The sequence below is a fragment of the Bos javanicus genome, chromosome 26, assembly GCF_032452875.1.
Source record: "Bos javanicus breed banteng chromosome 26, ARS-OSU_banteng_1.0, whole genome shotgun sequence".
NCBI classification, from domain to species: domain Eukaryota; kingdom Metazoa; phylum Chordata; class Mammalia; order Artiodactyla; family Bovidae; genus Bos; species Bos javanicus.
In genome coordinates this window covers 2,055,102-2,068,578 of record NC_083893.1, presented here as the reverse complement: position 1 = coordinate 2,068,578, position 13,477 = coordinate 2,055,102, and positions in this window count along the sequence as shown.

Here is a 13,477-nt window from a genome sequence, read left to right as displayed (position 1 = left end):
CTTCTGCAACACCACAGTTTCAAAGCATCAGTTCTTCACTGCTCAGCTTTCCTTATGTTCCAACTCTCACATTCAAACATGACCACTGGAAAAACCATAGCCTTGACTAGACGGACCTTTGTTGGCAAAGTGATGTCTCTGCTTTTTAATATGCTGTCTATGTTGGTCATAATTTTTCTTCCAAGGAGCAAGGGTCTTTTAATTTCACAGCAGCAGTCACCATCTGCAATGATTTTGTAGCACCCCAAAATAGTCTCTCATTGTTTCCATTGTTTCCCCATTTATTTGCCTTGAAGTGATGGGACCAGATGCCATGATCTTAGTTTTCTGAACGTTGAGTTTTAAGCCAACTTTTTGCACTCTTCTCTTTCACTTTCATCAAGAGGTTCTTTAGTTCTTCACTTTTTGCTATAAGGGTGGTGTCATCTGTATATCTGAGGTTATTGATATCTCTCCTGGCAATCTTGAATCCAACTTATGCTTCTTCCAGCCTGGCATTTTACATGATGATTTCAGCATATAAGATTAATAAGCAGGGTGACGATATACAGCCTTTATGTACTCCTTTTCCTATTTGGAACCAGTCTGTTATTCCATGTCCACTTCTAACTGTTGCTTCTTGACCTATATACATATTTCTCAGGAGGCAGGTAAGGTAGTCTGGTATTCCCATCTCTTTCAGAATTTTCCACAGTTTTTTGTGATCTACACCATGAAAGGCTTTGGTGTAATCAATAAAATAGAAGTAGATGTTTTTCTGGAACTCTCTCGCTTTTTCAGTAATGCAATGGATGTTGGCAATTTGATCTCTATTTCCTCTGCCTTTTCTAAATCCAGCTTGAACATCTGGAAGCTCACAATTCACATACTGTTGAAGCCTGGCTTGGAGAAATTTGAGCATTACTTTGCTAGCGTGTGAGATGAGTGCAATTGTGTGGTACTTTGAGCATTCTTTGGCATTGCTGTTCTTTGAGATTGTAATGAAAACTGACCTTTTCCAGTCCTGTGGCTGAGTTTTCCCAATTTGCTGGCATATTGAGTGCAGCACTTTAACAACATCATCTTTTAGGGTTTGAAATAGGTCAACTGGAATTCCATCATTTCCACTAGATTTGTTCGTGGTGATGCCCACTTGATTTTGTATTCCAGGAAACAATAGACATACTTATTAGGCATATAGTTACAACGGTGTGTTAGTTTTAGAAATAAACCTGCCTTTTGTTATGATTTCAGAGCTTTTTGCTAAATTATAAAAATCATAATGAATGAATTATACATATTCTAATGGAACTTCTTAGTTGGTAAAATAAACTAATCATGCAAAGACTGTAAGTCATGTTAAGAATAAATATATCTAAATTATATTAGAATCATGAGTCATTTAATTCAAATTATTATAAAAGTATAAAGATTTGTTAGCTCCAAATTTCATTACCAACTTCATTAGCTGGCATTTCAATTTTTTATGAGAACTAGTTTTAAATTTGTACTGCTTATTGAATAATTCTGTGCACTCAAGAGAACCCCTTTACAAGAGGTAAAAAAGTTTGAAAATTACAAAGTTTTTATTGTTGCTAGGAATTTGTTAGGATAATATGTTAGGATGTCATATTAGTACAAAAGATAATAAGATCATAGTCCAGTTAAAAGTGTGTAGGGATAAATCAGTTATTGTATAAGATGGGCATGCCTGATAGCCAGGAAGGAAATAATCTCAGGTTTTTATGATTTAAGAATGCTCAGTGTGTGTGATGTACAGTTTATCACGTTAGGAAAGTTTCAGATCCTGCCTTCATAGGGATCAATCCTGGGAGGAGCCAAAGCTGAAGTGTCATAGAAATGTAATAGTCATTTCCAAATTAAATTATGATTTTAATGTAGATTTATAGAGATGATTTGTTACAATTAAAGCAAAGGGTATATAACTACCAAAGGAAGTAAATAAAATCCTCATGTTTGATAGACTGGTCTATCAAAAGAAAATCTACTTTGGAAAATTAGGACCTAGTCAAAAATTTAAAAATTCAAATATTTTAATATTTTTCATTTGCTTTAATATAATTAATATAACATTTAAAATATATCATTTATATCTGCAGACTCATATATCCACCTTACTTTTGTGGATTTTTCTGTCATAAAGGGTTCTCGATCATAATGTGATCTTTTCAAAGGTTTTAGATTTTATGCTGATAACCTTATCATAATTCTCTCAGATACTAGGTATACTCCCTGGTAGCTGAAACTGTAAAGCGACTGTCTACAATGCAGGTGACCTGGGTTCAATCTCTGGGTTGGGAAGATCCCCTGGAGAAGGAAATGGTAACCCACTCCAGTATTCTTGCCTGGAAAATCCCATGGATGGAGGAGCCTGGTAGGCTACAGTCAATGGGGTCGCAAAAAGCCAGACACGACTGAGCGACTTCATTTTCACTTTCACTTTCAGGTATACTCACTGCAATTTAATATTCAGTGAGTTTTAATATTAGACATAAGTGTCTAATTTAAAAATTCACTCCATCACTATTAAATGTACATTGCTGTAATATTAATTAACATATATTTGATCAATGCAAGTATATTGATTTCAAAAAATTATTCAACTCAAAAATGATATATTATTGGATTTGTTTTTCTCAATGATACAATAAGCAATTAAAAGCTTTTATTATACTTGTAAAATAAATACATCTGTTGAATTACAAAAATAAATAAATGGAATCTAAACTTTATGTATAACAAACATAAGGGTGAACATAACATGTATACATAGCTTTGCTGCTGCTAAGTCTGCTAAGTCACTTCAGTCGTGTCCGACTCTGTGCAACCCCAGAGACAGCAGACCATCAGGCTCCACCGTCCCTGGGGTTCTTTAGGCAAGAACACTGGAGTGGGTTGCCATTTCCTTCTCCAATGCATGAAACTGCAAAATGAAAGCAAAGTTGCTCAGTCGTGTCCGACTCTTTGCGACCCCATGGACTGCAGCCTACAAGGCTCCTCCATCCATGGGATTTTCCAGACAAAGTACTGGAGTGGGTTGTCATTGCCTTCTCCTATACATAGCTCAATTTGTTTTAATAAACTGATCAGCACCATGTTATAGGCCCCATATCAAGAAATAAACCATTATAAATACCCCTAGAAACTTATCTCATGTTTCATTCCAGTCAACATCCTGTCTTCAATGGTAACTACAAATCAATGAGGATATTAATAATCATTTTTCTTTAAAAATAACATTATAGCTTTAAACTTCAAATCTACTATTCAATTTCAGGGACTCCCTCAACATTTACCTCCTTTAATATCAGCTCATGTGTTGCTCCAAATCTGGGCATTGTTAAAACAAATTCATAATGGAGCTGGACCTCCCTGTTACTAAATATAAGTGCTTTAGGAGAAGATTTTAAGTTACAAGGTATCTGAAAATATTAATACCTTGCAATTTCTGGATTAGTAAAATGTGTTAGGCACCTTAATGAGCACTTTACTATGTACTATTTAAATCTTATGACAACCTTCTGAGATAAATATTATACTAAATTCTATGTGAGAGAATTGATGATCAGTGAGAATATATGACTTCCTTACTATCAAACATGTATTAGGAGGTAAGGTCAGGATTCAAGGCAAAATCTACCACAAGTGTCTTAAGTGAAAGTCGCTCAGTCGTGTCCAACTCTTTGGGACTCCATGATCCCAAAGATCGTGGCCTCCTGTATTGCGAGCAGATTCCTTACCAGCTGAGCCTCCAGGGAAGCCCAAGAATACTGGAGAGGGGAACGTATTCCTTCTCCAGCAGATCTTCCCGACCTTGGAATTGAAACGGGGTCTCCAGCATTGCAGGCGGATTCTTTACCAGCTGAGCTACTAGGGTCTTAAATACTATAATAACTTCCCTCCATTTAATGCTTCATTTCTTTCTACAAAAATAAGAATATCACATATATAAGATGCATTACTCCATAACAGACTTAGTTAGCACTATACTTTAATATTCACTATTCTTTCTGATAAATTAATTTTATCTAATTGGATATAATTTAAAAATGAAAATGATGACTCACTGTAGCCTTTATTTTCCTTTCATTTGACATATTCATTTCAATTAGCTAAAAAAAAAAATAATAATCGCTATTTTGAAGCACCCATGATATAATTTGTTTCATGTTTTTATTGTCTGAAGTATTATTGATCAGTGTTTTCACAATTTAATTTTTCTTTGTCCTAATTATTTCATGCAGGTGGAATCATATTTTATAAAATTAAAACACACATCTTTTTCTCATCTTAAAATTTAGGACATAAAGATGGATGAGATGAAATTAAACGTTTAGGAACTATGTATTTTAATATCATAAAAGTGCTAAATCTTTCTAGACCACTTCTATCATTGTTAATGATAGCATTGACTTTTTCTTGAGTACATCAGTTTTTGGAGGTTCTTTACCTTCTGTATACAGAGAAATTCATCACAATGTGAATCTCAACAGAAATTCAGCCTACATCACAAGCTATAACAAGCAGAATAAAGCAATACGTGAGAATATATGCAGTGTGCAAAACAGTTGCTCTAAAAGATTCTTCAGGCCACAGAATCTGAGGGAGGGGAGAGTCTTGCTGGTACTAACTATTCAAGAAGGAGCACCTAGGAGTTGGGATAATTCTAAAGTAAAAACTTAAGGTACAGCATTCCAGAAAGAAGGAATACCAGGGTGACTCTTTTAACAGAAAAAATGGCAATGGCTTTAACCAAATTTTAATGTTAATCTGACAAGCATCATAAGAAACAGATTGGAAGAGGAAACACTTTATTTTTTTTTCTATTACAGAATTTACTTTTAATCATTTGAAAATTAATACCTAACATGTAGGAGGTGTTCCATAAATGTTGAATTTTAATGCATCATCATACAGACAAAATATTTTCGTTTTTATTTATTTACTTATTTTTTGGAGAGCTAGCATCCCTTTTCTTTTTTTTTTTAATTTTATTTTATTTTTAAACTTTACAATATTGTATTAGTTTTGCAAAATATCGAAATGAACCCACCACAGGTATACCTGTGTTCCCCATCCTGAACCCTCCTCCCTCCTCTCTCCCCATACCCTCCCTCTGGGTCGTCCCAGTGCACCAGCCCCAAGCATCCAGTATCGTGCATCGAACCTGGACTGGCGACTCTTTTCATACATGATATTATACATGTTTCAATGCCATTCTCCCAAATCTTCCCACCCTCTCCCTCTCCCACAGAGTCCATAAGACTGATCTATACATCAGTGTCTCTTTTGCTGTCTCGTACACAGAGTTATTGTTACCATCTTTCTGAATTTCATATATATGCATTAGTGTACTGTATTGGTGTTTTTCTTTCTGGCTTACTTCACTCTGTATAATAGGTTCCAGTTTCATCCATCTCATTAGAACTGATTCAAATGTATTCTTTTTAATGGCTGAGTAATACTCCATTGTGTATATGTACCACAGCTTTCTTATCCATTCATCTGCTGATGGACAACTAGGTTGCTTCCATGTCCTGGCTATTATAAACAGTGCTGCGATGAACATTGGGGTACACATGTCTCTTTCCCTTCTGGTTTCCTCAGTGTGTATGCCCAGCAGTGGGATTGCTGGATCATAAGGCAGTTCTATTCCCAGTTTTTAAAGGAATCTCCACACTGTTCTCTAGTGGCTGTACTAGTTTGCATTCCCACCAACAGTGTAAGAGAGTTCCCTTTTCTCCACACCCTCTCAAGCATTTATTGCTTGTAGACTTATGGATCGCAGCCATTCTGACTGGCGTGAAATGGTACCTCATAGTGGTTTTGATTTGCATTTCTCTGATAATGAGTGATGTTGAGCATCTTTTCATGTGTTTGTTAGCCATCTGTATGTCTTCTTTGGAGAAATGTCTATTTAGTTCTTCGGCCCATTTTTTGATTGGGTCATTTATTTTTCTGAAGTTGAGCTGCAGGAGTTGCTTGTATATTTTTGAGATTAGTTGTTTGTCAGTTGCTTCATTTGCTATTATTTTCTCCCATTCTGAAGGCTGCCTTTTCACCTTGCTAATAGTTTCCTTTGTTGTGCAGAAGCTTTTAAGTTTAATTAGGTCCCATTTGTTTATTTTTGCTTTTATTTCCAATATTCTGGGAGGTGAGTCATAGAGGATCCTGCTGTGATACATGTCGGAGAGTGTTTTGCCTATGTTCTCCTCTAGAGTTTTAAAGTTTATGGTCTTACGTTGAGATCTTTAATCCATTTTGAGTTTATTTTTGTGTATGGTGTTAGAAAGTGTTCTAGTTTCATTCTTTTACAAGTGGTTGACCAGTTTTCCCAGCACCACTTGTTAAAGAGATTATCTTTAATCTATTGTATATTCTTGCCTCCTTTGTCAAAGATAAGGTGTCCATATGTGCGTGGATTTATCTCTGGGCTTTCTATTTTGTTCCACTGATCAATATTTCTGTCTTTGTGCCAGTACCATACTGTCTTGATAACTGTGGCTTTGTAATAAAGCCTGAAGTCAGGCAGGTTGATTCCTCCAGTTACATTCTTCTTTCTCAAGATAGCTTTGGCTATTTGAGGTGTTTTGTAAAAATTATATGCCAATAAAATGGACAACGTGGAAGAAATGGACAAATTCTTAGAAAAGTACAACTTTCCAAAACTGGACCAGGAAGAAATAGAAAATCTTAACAGACCCATCACAAGCACGGAAATTGAAACTGTAATAAAAAATCTTCCAGCAAACAAAAGCCCAGGTCCAGACGGCTTCACAGCTGAATTCTACCAAAAATTTAGAGAAGAGCTAACACCTATCCTGCTCAAACTCTTCCAGAAAATTGCAGAGGAAGGTAAACTTCCAAACTCATACTATGAGGCCACCATCACCCTAATACCAAAACCTGACAAAGATCCCACAAAAAAAGAAAACTACAGGCCAATATCACTGATGAACATAGATGCAAAAATCCTTAACAAAATTCTAGCAATCAGAACCCAACAACACATTAAAAAGATCATACACCACGACCAAGTGGGCTTTATCCCAGGGATGCAAGGATTCTTCAATATCCGCAAATCAATCAATGTAATACACCACATTAACAAATTGAAAAATCAAAACCATATGATTATCTCAATAGATGCAGAGAAAGCCTTTGACAAAATTCAACATCCATTTATGATAAAAACTCTCCAGAAAGCAGGAATAGAAGGAACATACCTCAACATAATAAAAGCTATATATGACAAGCCCACAGCAAACATTATCCTCAATGGTGAAAAATTGAAAGCATCTCCTCTAAAGTCAGGAACAAGACAAGGGTGCCCACTTTCACCATTACTATTCAACATAGTTTTGGAAGTTTTGGCCACAGCAATCAGAGCAGAGAAAGAAATAAAAGGAATCCAAATGGGAAAAGAAGAAGTAAAACTCTCACTGCTTGCAGATGACATGATCCTCTATATAGAAAACCCTAAAGACTCCACCAGAAAATTACTAGAACTCATCAATGATTATAGTAAAGTTGGAGGAAACACTTTAGACAAGAGCATTGGTTAGAGAATTATTATCATTACCCTGATATGACATGAAAGTGTGAGGATATAATTACTTTTCAAAAGGATGATTTATCTAAAGAAGGAATAGGTGTCCCTTGGCTCTTTTCTTTTCAAAATTCTAGTTGAATAAAAAAGCTTTCTGGAAGGCCAAAAATTATAATACGGTGGAATAAAATACAAATAAAAGAAACTTGGTAAAGAACTAAGAATTTGGGGGAAACAGTCTCAGTCTGAAATGAAAGCTAACCATAAGCAAAGAATTCTGGATATTACATATATACTTGTAGCATATATGTATGCTACAAGCATAACTTGAAGCCCAAGAGTGTCCTTAATGGATGATCATGTATCTTTACAGTCCTGTTAGCACAATACCTGTCACGTTGCTGAAGAATTCTTAGTTGCTGAAATGAATTAAAACCAATGACTTCTTAAATAATGATAAAGATTTTCCTTTCATGATGGAGAGATGCAATATGTACAACAGAGTGGGTATACACAATTAGGGCATATACAATGTGCTGTGGGCACCAAAGGAGATAAGGAAGCATTGTGTTAGGGATCTAGGGAAGGTTAGATCAACAGTGTAGATTTTTAACTAATTCACTAAATACAAATAAGACGGAGAAAGGGTAGACCTGAGTTACAGAGCAGATATTTCGTGAAGAGTTCTATTAATGTGAATGAATAAGACATGAGTTTATTATTCATTTTCTTTTTTTATATAATTTAAATTTTATTTTATTTTTAAACTTTACATAATTGTATTAGTTTTGCCAAATATCAAAATGAATCCGCCACAGGTATACATGTGTTCCTCATCCTGAACCCTCCTCCCTCCTCCCTCCCCATACCATCCCTCTGGGTCTTCCCAGTGCACTAGCCCCAAGCATCCAGTATCGTGCATCGAACCTGGACTGGCATCTCATTTCATACATGATATTTTACATGTTTCAATGCCATTCTCCCAAATCTTCCCACCCTCTCCCTCTCCCACAGAGTCCAAAAGACTGTTCTATACATCTGTGTCTCTTTTGCTGTCTCACATACAGGGTTATCGTTACCATCTTTCTAAATTCCATATATTCATTTTCTTAATGCATTAAATGATTATATCCTCTCTGATTTTATAGTCCTTACTTAAAATTTAAAGACCACCGCAATGAAAAATTAGAATATGTCCTGATTTTGATATCTTTCTATCAAAAAATGTCTAGTTAATTACCAATGTTCTATTTGTGTGATATGAAAGGGAAAATATCACTGAAGTTCAAATTAATAAAATTTACAAATGAAAATGAGGAAAGCAATTTAACAATGACTAAGGAATGACTGAAATACATCTGGGATTCCCTTCTAATCATTTAGCAAATAGTGACCAATAAATTTTGTTAAGAACCATGCTAAGTACTGAGGATTAATCCCTGAAAAAAAAAAAATGTGTAAAAATGTTACAGCCATTAACCCTGACCTCCTGGTGTTTTGATTACTCTGTAATGAATATCTCATCCTTCTATATGTTATAGCATCTCTTCCCCATTTTTCACATGATAGAGCTTCATACATATTTATGAATCCTTAGCCAAGATACCAAGATAGAAAGCATCTGGAGTTGAGTCATCTTATTGCTGCCATCAAAATTCTGCCCATGAATTTTGAATATTGAGATTCTGAAAATGAGTGGGAATTCTTAAAAATGTATGAAAGAAAACCTTCTTCAGTGAGAGACCATAAGGAAAGTAGAATTTAAAAATTGAGGGATAGAATGATAGGCTCAGTGTTAAGATAGTGTGTGGGAGACCTAGTTTAAAAACTTAGATATGAAAATAGAAATAGCACCATTCCTGAATGTTCTAGTTACATGAAGCCATTAATCAATAAAATCCGTCTGTTCTTAAACTATTATGAATTCAATTTCTACCCTTAGAGACTAAAGTATCCTTGACTTATAAAATCTAGGGCTTCCCTGATGGTGCCTGCAACGTGGGAGACCTGGGTTTAATCCCTGGGTCAAGAAGATCCCCTGGAGAATGGAAGGGCTACCCACTCCAGTATTCTTGCCTGGAGAATTCCATGGACAAGGAGCCTGCTGGTCTACAGTCCATGGGGTCGCAGAGAGTCAGACACAACTGAGCAACTAACACTATACAACCTAACATATGCTATATATGCTATTCACACTTATACACAATATATAAATAATTATGTTAGCTTATTAAGTAGAATAAAATTAAGGAAACAATGAAGACTTACATGAGGAAGTGACATTTAAGCATAGAAATTGATAACATTAAAATGGTACCAATTTCTTTTTTCTGGTCAATCCTTGCACAACTTTTGCTTAATCTAGTTCTTGGATTTCATATGTTATGATGTGATTTCCAATAGTTTATGTTTTTATTGCATTTTCCAATGATTTTAATAATATATACATATAAACAGTTGATTCTGTGTATTTTTCATATATGATGTGAACATTACTAAATTAACTGTTCAGTTGTAGTAGTGAGATAAAACCCACTTGGTCATAAGGTTTTATCAATTTTACTTCATCCTAGATTTACTTTTCTAATACTGAATTTAAGAATTCTGTATTGATCTGTAACTTTCTTTTCTTGGAATGTTGTAGCAGGTTTTGATATCACTGCTATGCTGGCCTCAGAAAATATTTATTCCTTCTCTGTTTTCTAAAAGAGTTTGAGTTAGCTTGTTTTTATTACATTATTAGATGTTGGATAGAACTAAGCAATGAAACTGTCTGGTGCTAGAGTTCAGTTTGTGTAAAGTGTGTAATTACTGATTCAATTTCCTTAAGAGATCATGGCCACATTTCTTGGTGTTTTATTCCAATTTCATAAAATAGTGAATTTCAAAGAATTTATCTATTTGTTTATGTTGTCAGCTTATTGGTTTATAATGATTCACAATCTACTTTCACATCATGATATCTTCATGAGATATTGTGAAGTTTCCTTTCTTGTTATTAGTTATTTCTCTTGATCACTCTTGCTAGAAATTTACCAATATTACTCATTTTTCAATAAAGCAACTTTTATGTTTGCTTTGTTATTTTGCTCTATTGATTTCTCCTTTACACCTTTATTATTTCCTTTTGGATATCTATTTTAGAGGAATAATTTTTAAATAGATTTTGAGATGGTAATGTGGTTATTTGTTTTAAAATATTTTTCTTTATTAACTTATTCATTTGAAGTTATGTTTTTCCTTCTACATACTGTTTGAACAGCACTCCATGAATTTTGATTTTTTTAAATTATTGTTTAATTTCACTTTGTATTTTTTGCTTCTTTATTGAAGACCTATAGATTACTTAGAAAAAGTATTGCTTGATTTTCAAGTGTTTGTGAATTTTACAGGTACTATTTCTTGTTGAATGAGATTATGGTTGACATAATCCATATTAATATGTGCTACCTTTTGAAATTTGTTTTGCTTTGAGTCTTCCCACAATTTCCTCAGAATCCATTTTCTACCTGTGTAGCTTATGCTTTAATGAATATCCCAAGGGAAACCAGGCTTGAAAATTGGAGGAATCTTTCTATGTGGTCCCCCTACTTTAAAAATTTATACCACTATGATCTTTGCCCATCTTATCATCCCTGAACTTAATTTGTATTTTCTCCATCCACGGAGACTGTCCCTTACTGTTTCATATCTGTACCTACTTGTTTGAAAAATGTCCTCAGGGATAAACTCATAGTGAATATAGAGCTTATTTTGTATATTATCCTTCTCTTAACAATTTTAGTACTATGCTATCAACTGTTTGATATCTGTAGAGCTTTTTTAATTTTATTTTTGTCATTTATATTGTCCAGCTGTGTATTTGCTTATAGTGCAAGGAAGATCTAAGATGACTTATTCCATCTTAGAGTAATTGGTCCGGAGCCTAATTCTGAGACTGGATAGAATAGCCACATAAAACAAACCACCTAGAAAATTCAATTGTTTAGCATTTTTTTTCTTGTATAGAAAAAGTCTGGAAATGGTAATAGATTTTATAGGTGAGAGGGAGGTTAAAAGTTGGGTTAAAATCCACAAAGTCAATTGAACTTAAGTTTAATGTGGGCGAGGAGAACTCTCAATACTGAGACAAAACAAAACATTTCTCCGTCTATCAGATCTAATCTCTTGACTCTATTTGTCACCTCCACTGTATAATCGAAGGGATTTGATTTAGGTCATACCTGAATGGTCTATTGGTTTACCTTACTTTCTTCAATTTCAGTCTGAATTTGGCAATAAGGAGTTCATGATCTGAGCCACAGTCAGCTCCCAGTCTTGTTTTTGCTGACTCTATAGAGCTTCTCGATCTTTGGCTGCAAAAAATATAATCAATCTGATTTCAGTGTTGACCATCTGGTGATGTCCATGTGTAGAGTCTTGTGTTGTTGGAAGGCAGTGCTTGCTATGGCCAGTGTGTTCTCTTGGCAAAACTCTGTTAGCCTTTGCCCTGTTTCATTTTGTACTCCACTGCCAAATCTGCCTGTTACTCCAGGTATCTCTTGACTTCCAACTTTTGCATTCCAGTCCCTTATGATGAAAAGGACATATTTTTTTCAGTATTAGTTCTAGAAGGTCTTGAGGTCTTGATAGAATCATTCAACTTCAGCTTCTTCAGCATTACTGGTTAGGGCATAGACTTGGATTACTGTGAGATTGAATGGTTTGCCTTGGAAAAGAATAGAGATCATGCTGTTGTTTTTGAGATTGCATCCAAATACTGCATTTCAGACTCTTTTGTTGACTATGATGGCTACTCCAAAATTTTGATAAGGTTAAATTGTTAACACATTAATAATTTGCGGTCCCCAATTTTAGATACACCTGGAAGTAAATTGGTAGTCAAAGGTCTTTTGGAGTTACAAAAAAGTTTTTGCATTAGTTGCCTGTAATAGACAATATTTCTCATAGCTTCTTAAATTGAAATAATTATGTAGGGGAGGAAAAATAATTTTCCCTCTATCCTAGGCACTTGGCTAAGAGCCCTCCCCCCATAATAATGATTAATAATAATAATAATAAACACACAATAACAGGAGAAAAATAAACTTTAGTAACCTGGGTACTATCTGTATATGTGGGGAATTCCCAATAAAACTGAATAACTCCCCAAAATGACCCACATCACAACTTTAAATACCATCACCGTTTAAAGACAAAAGGGTTTCCCTGGTGGCTCAGATGGTAAAGCGTCTGCCTGCAATGTGGGAGACCTGGGTTCAATCCCTGGGTTGGGAAGATCCCCCTGGAGAAGGGGCAAAAGCATAGTAAACAAAGATATGGTTGTTATGCAGACTTAAAAATGGAGAAGGCAACCAACTTGAGTTTTAGAGGTTTAACCATGACCTTGTCTTAGATTACAGAGAGAAACAATCTTATAAGTGGAGAGTTCTTTTATAAATGCAAAATGTCATTTTCAGAAGAGTAACTTCTACTTGCTTTTTAGAAACTCTCCTAAGCCTGCTGTTTCTTAAAAATAATTGGCTAAAGGTAATTCTTATGCCAAAGACATATTTTGTGGAGATATATTCTGCTCCTTTCATCTTCAAAAGTAGACTGAAATATCCTTCCATTCTAGTGTGAAAATTTAAGGCATTTTGAATCACATTTAGTTAAGAATTGGGTTGAAAGTCCAGGAGAACTTTAAAGCATTCCCAACTTCTTTTTAAATTGTGACTCAAATTGATTCCTATGTTAAAATATTGCATCATTTGACTTGGATAATGACAATGGAGGGCCAACATATTCTACCAGAAAAGGGAAAATATTCTTGAACCAATGTAACCATAAAGGATATATGCAAATGTCCAATAAACAAACAACATTTCTGAACAGAATTAATCACCAAGTGATGCAAATTAAAATGATAGTCAAATAAAAACTCAAAAC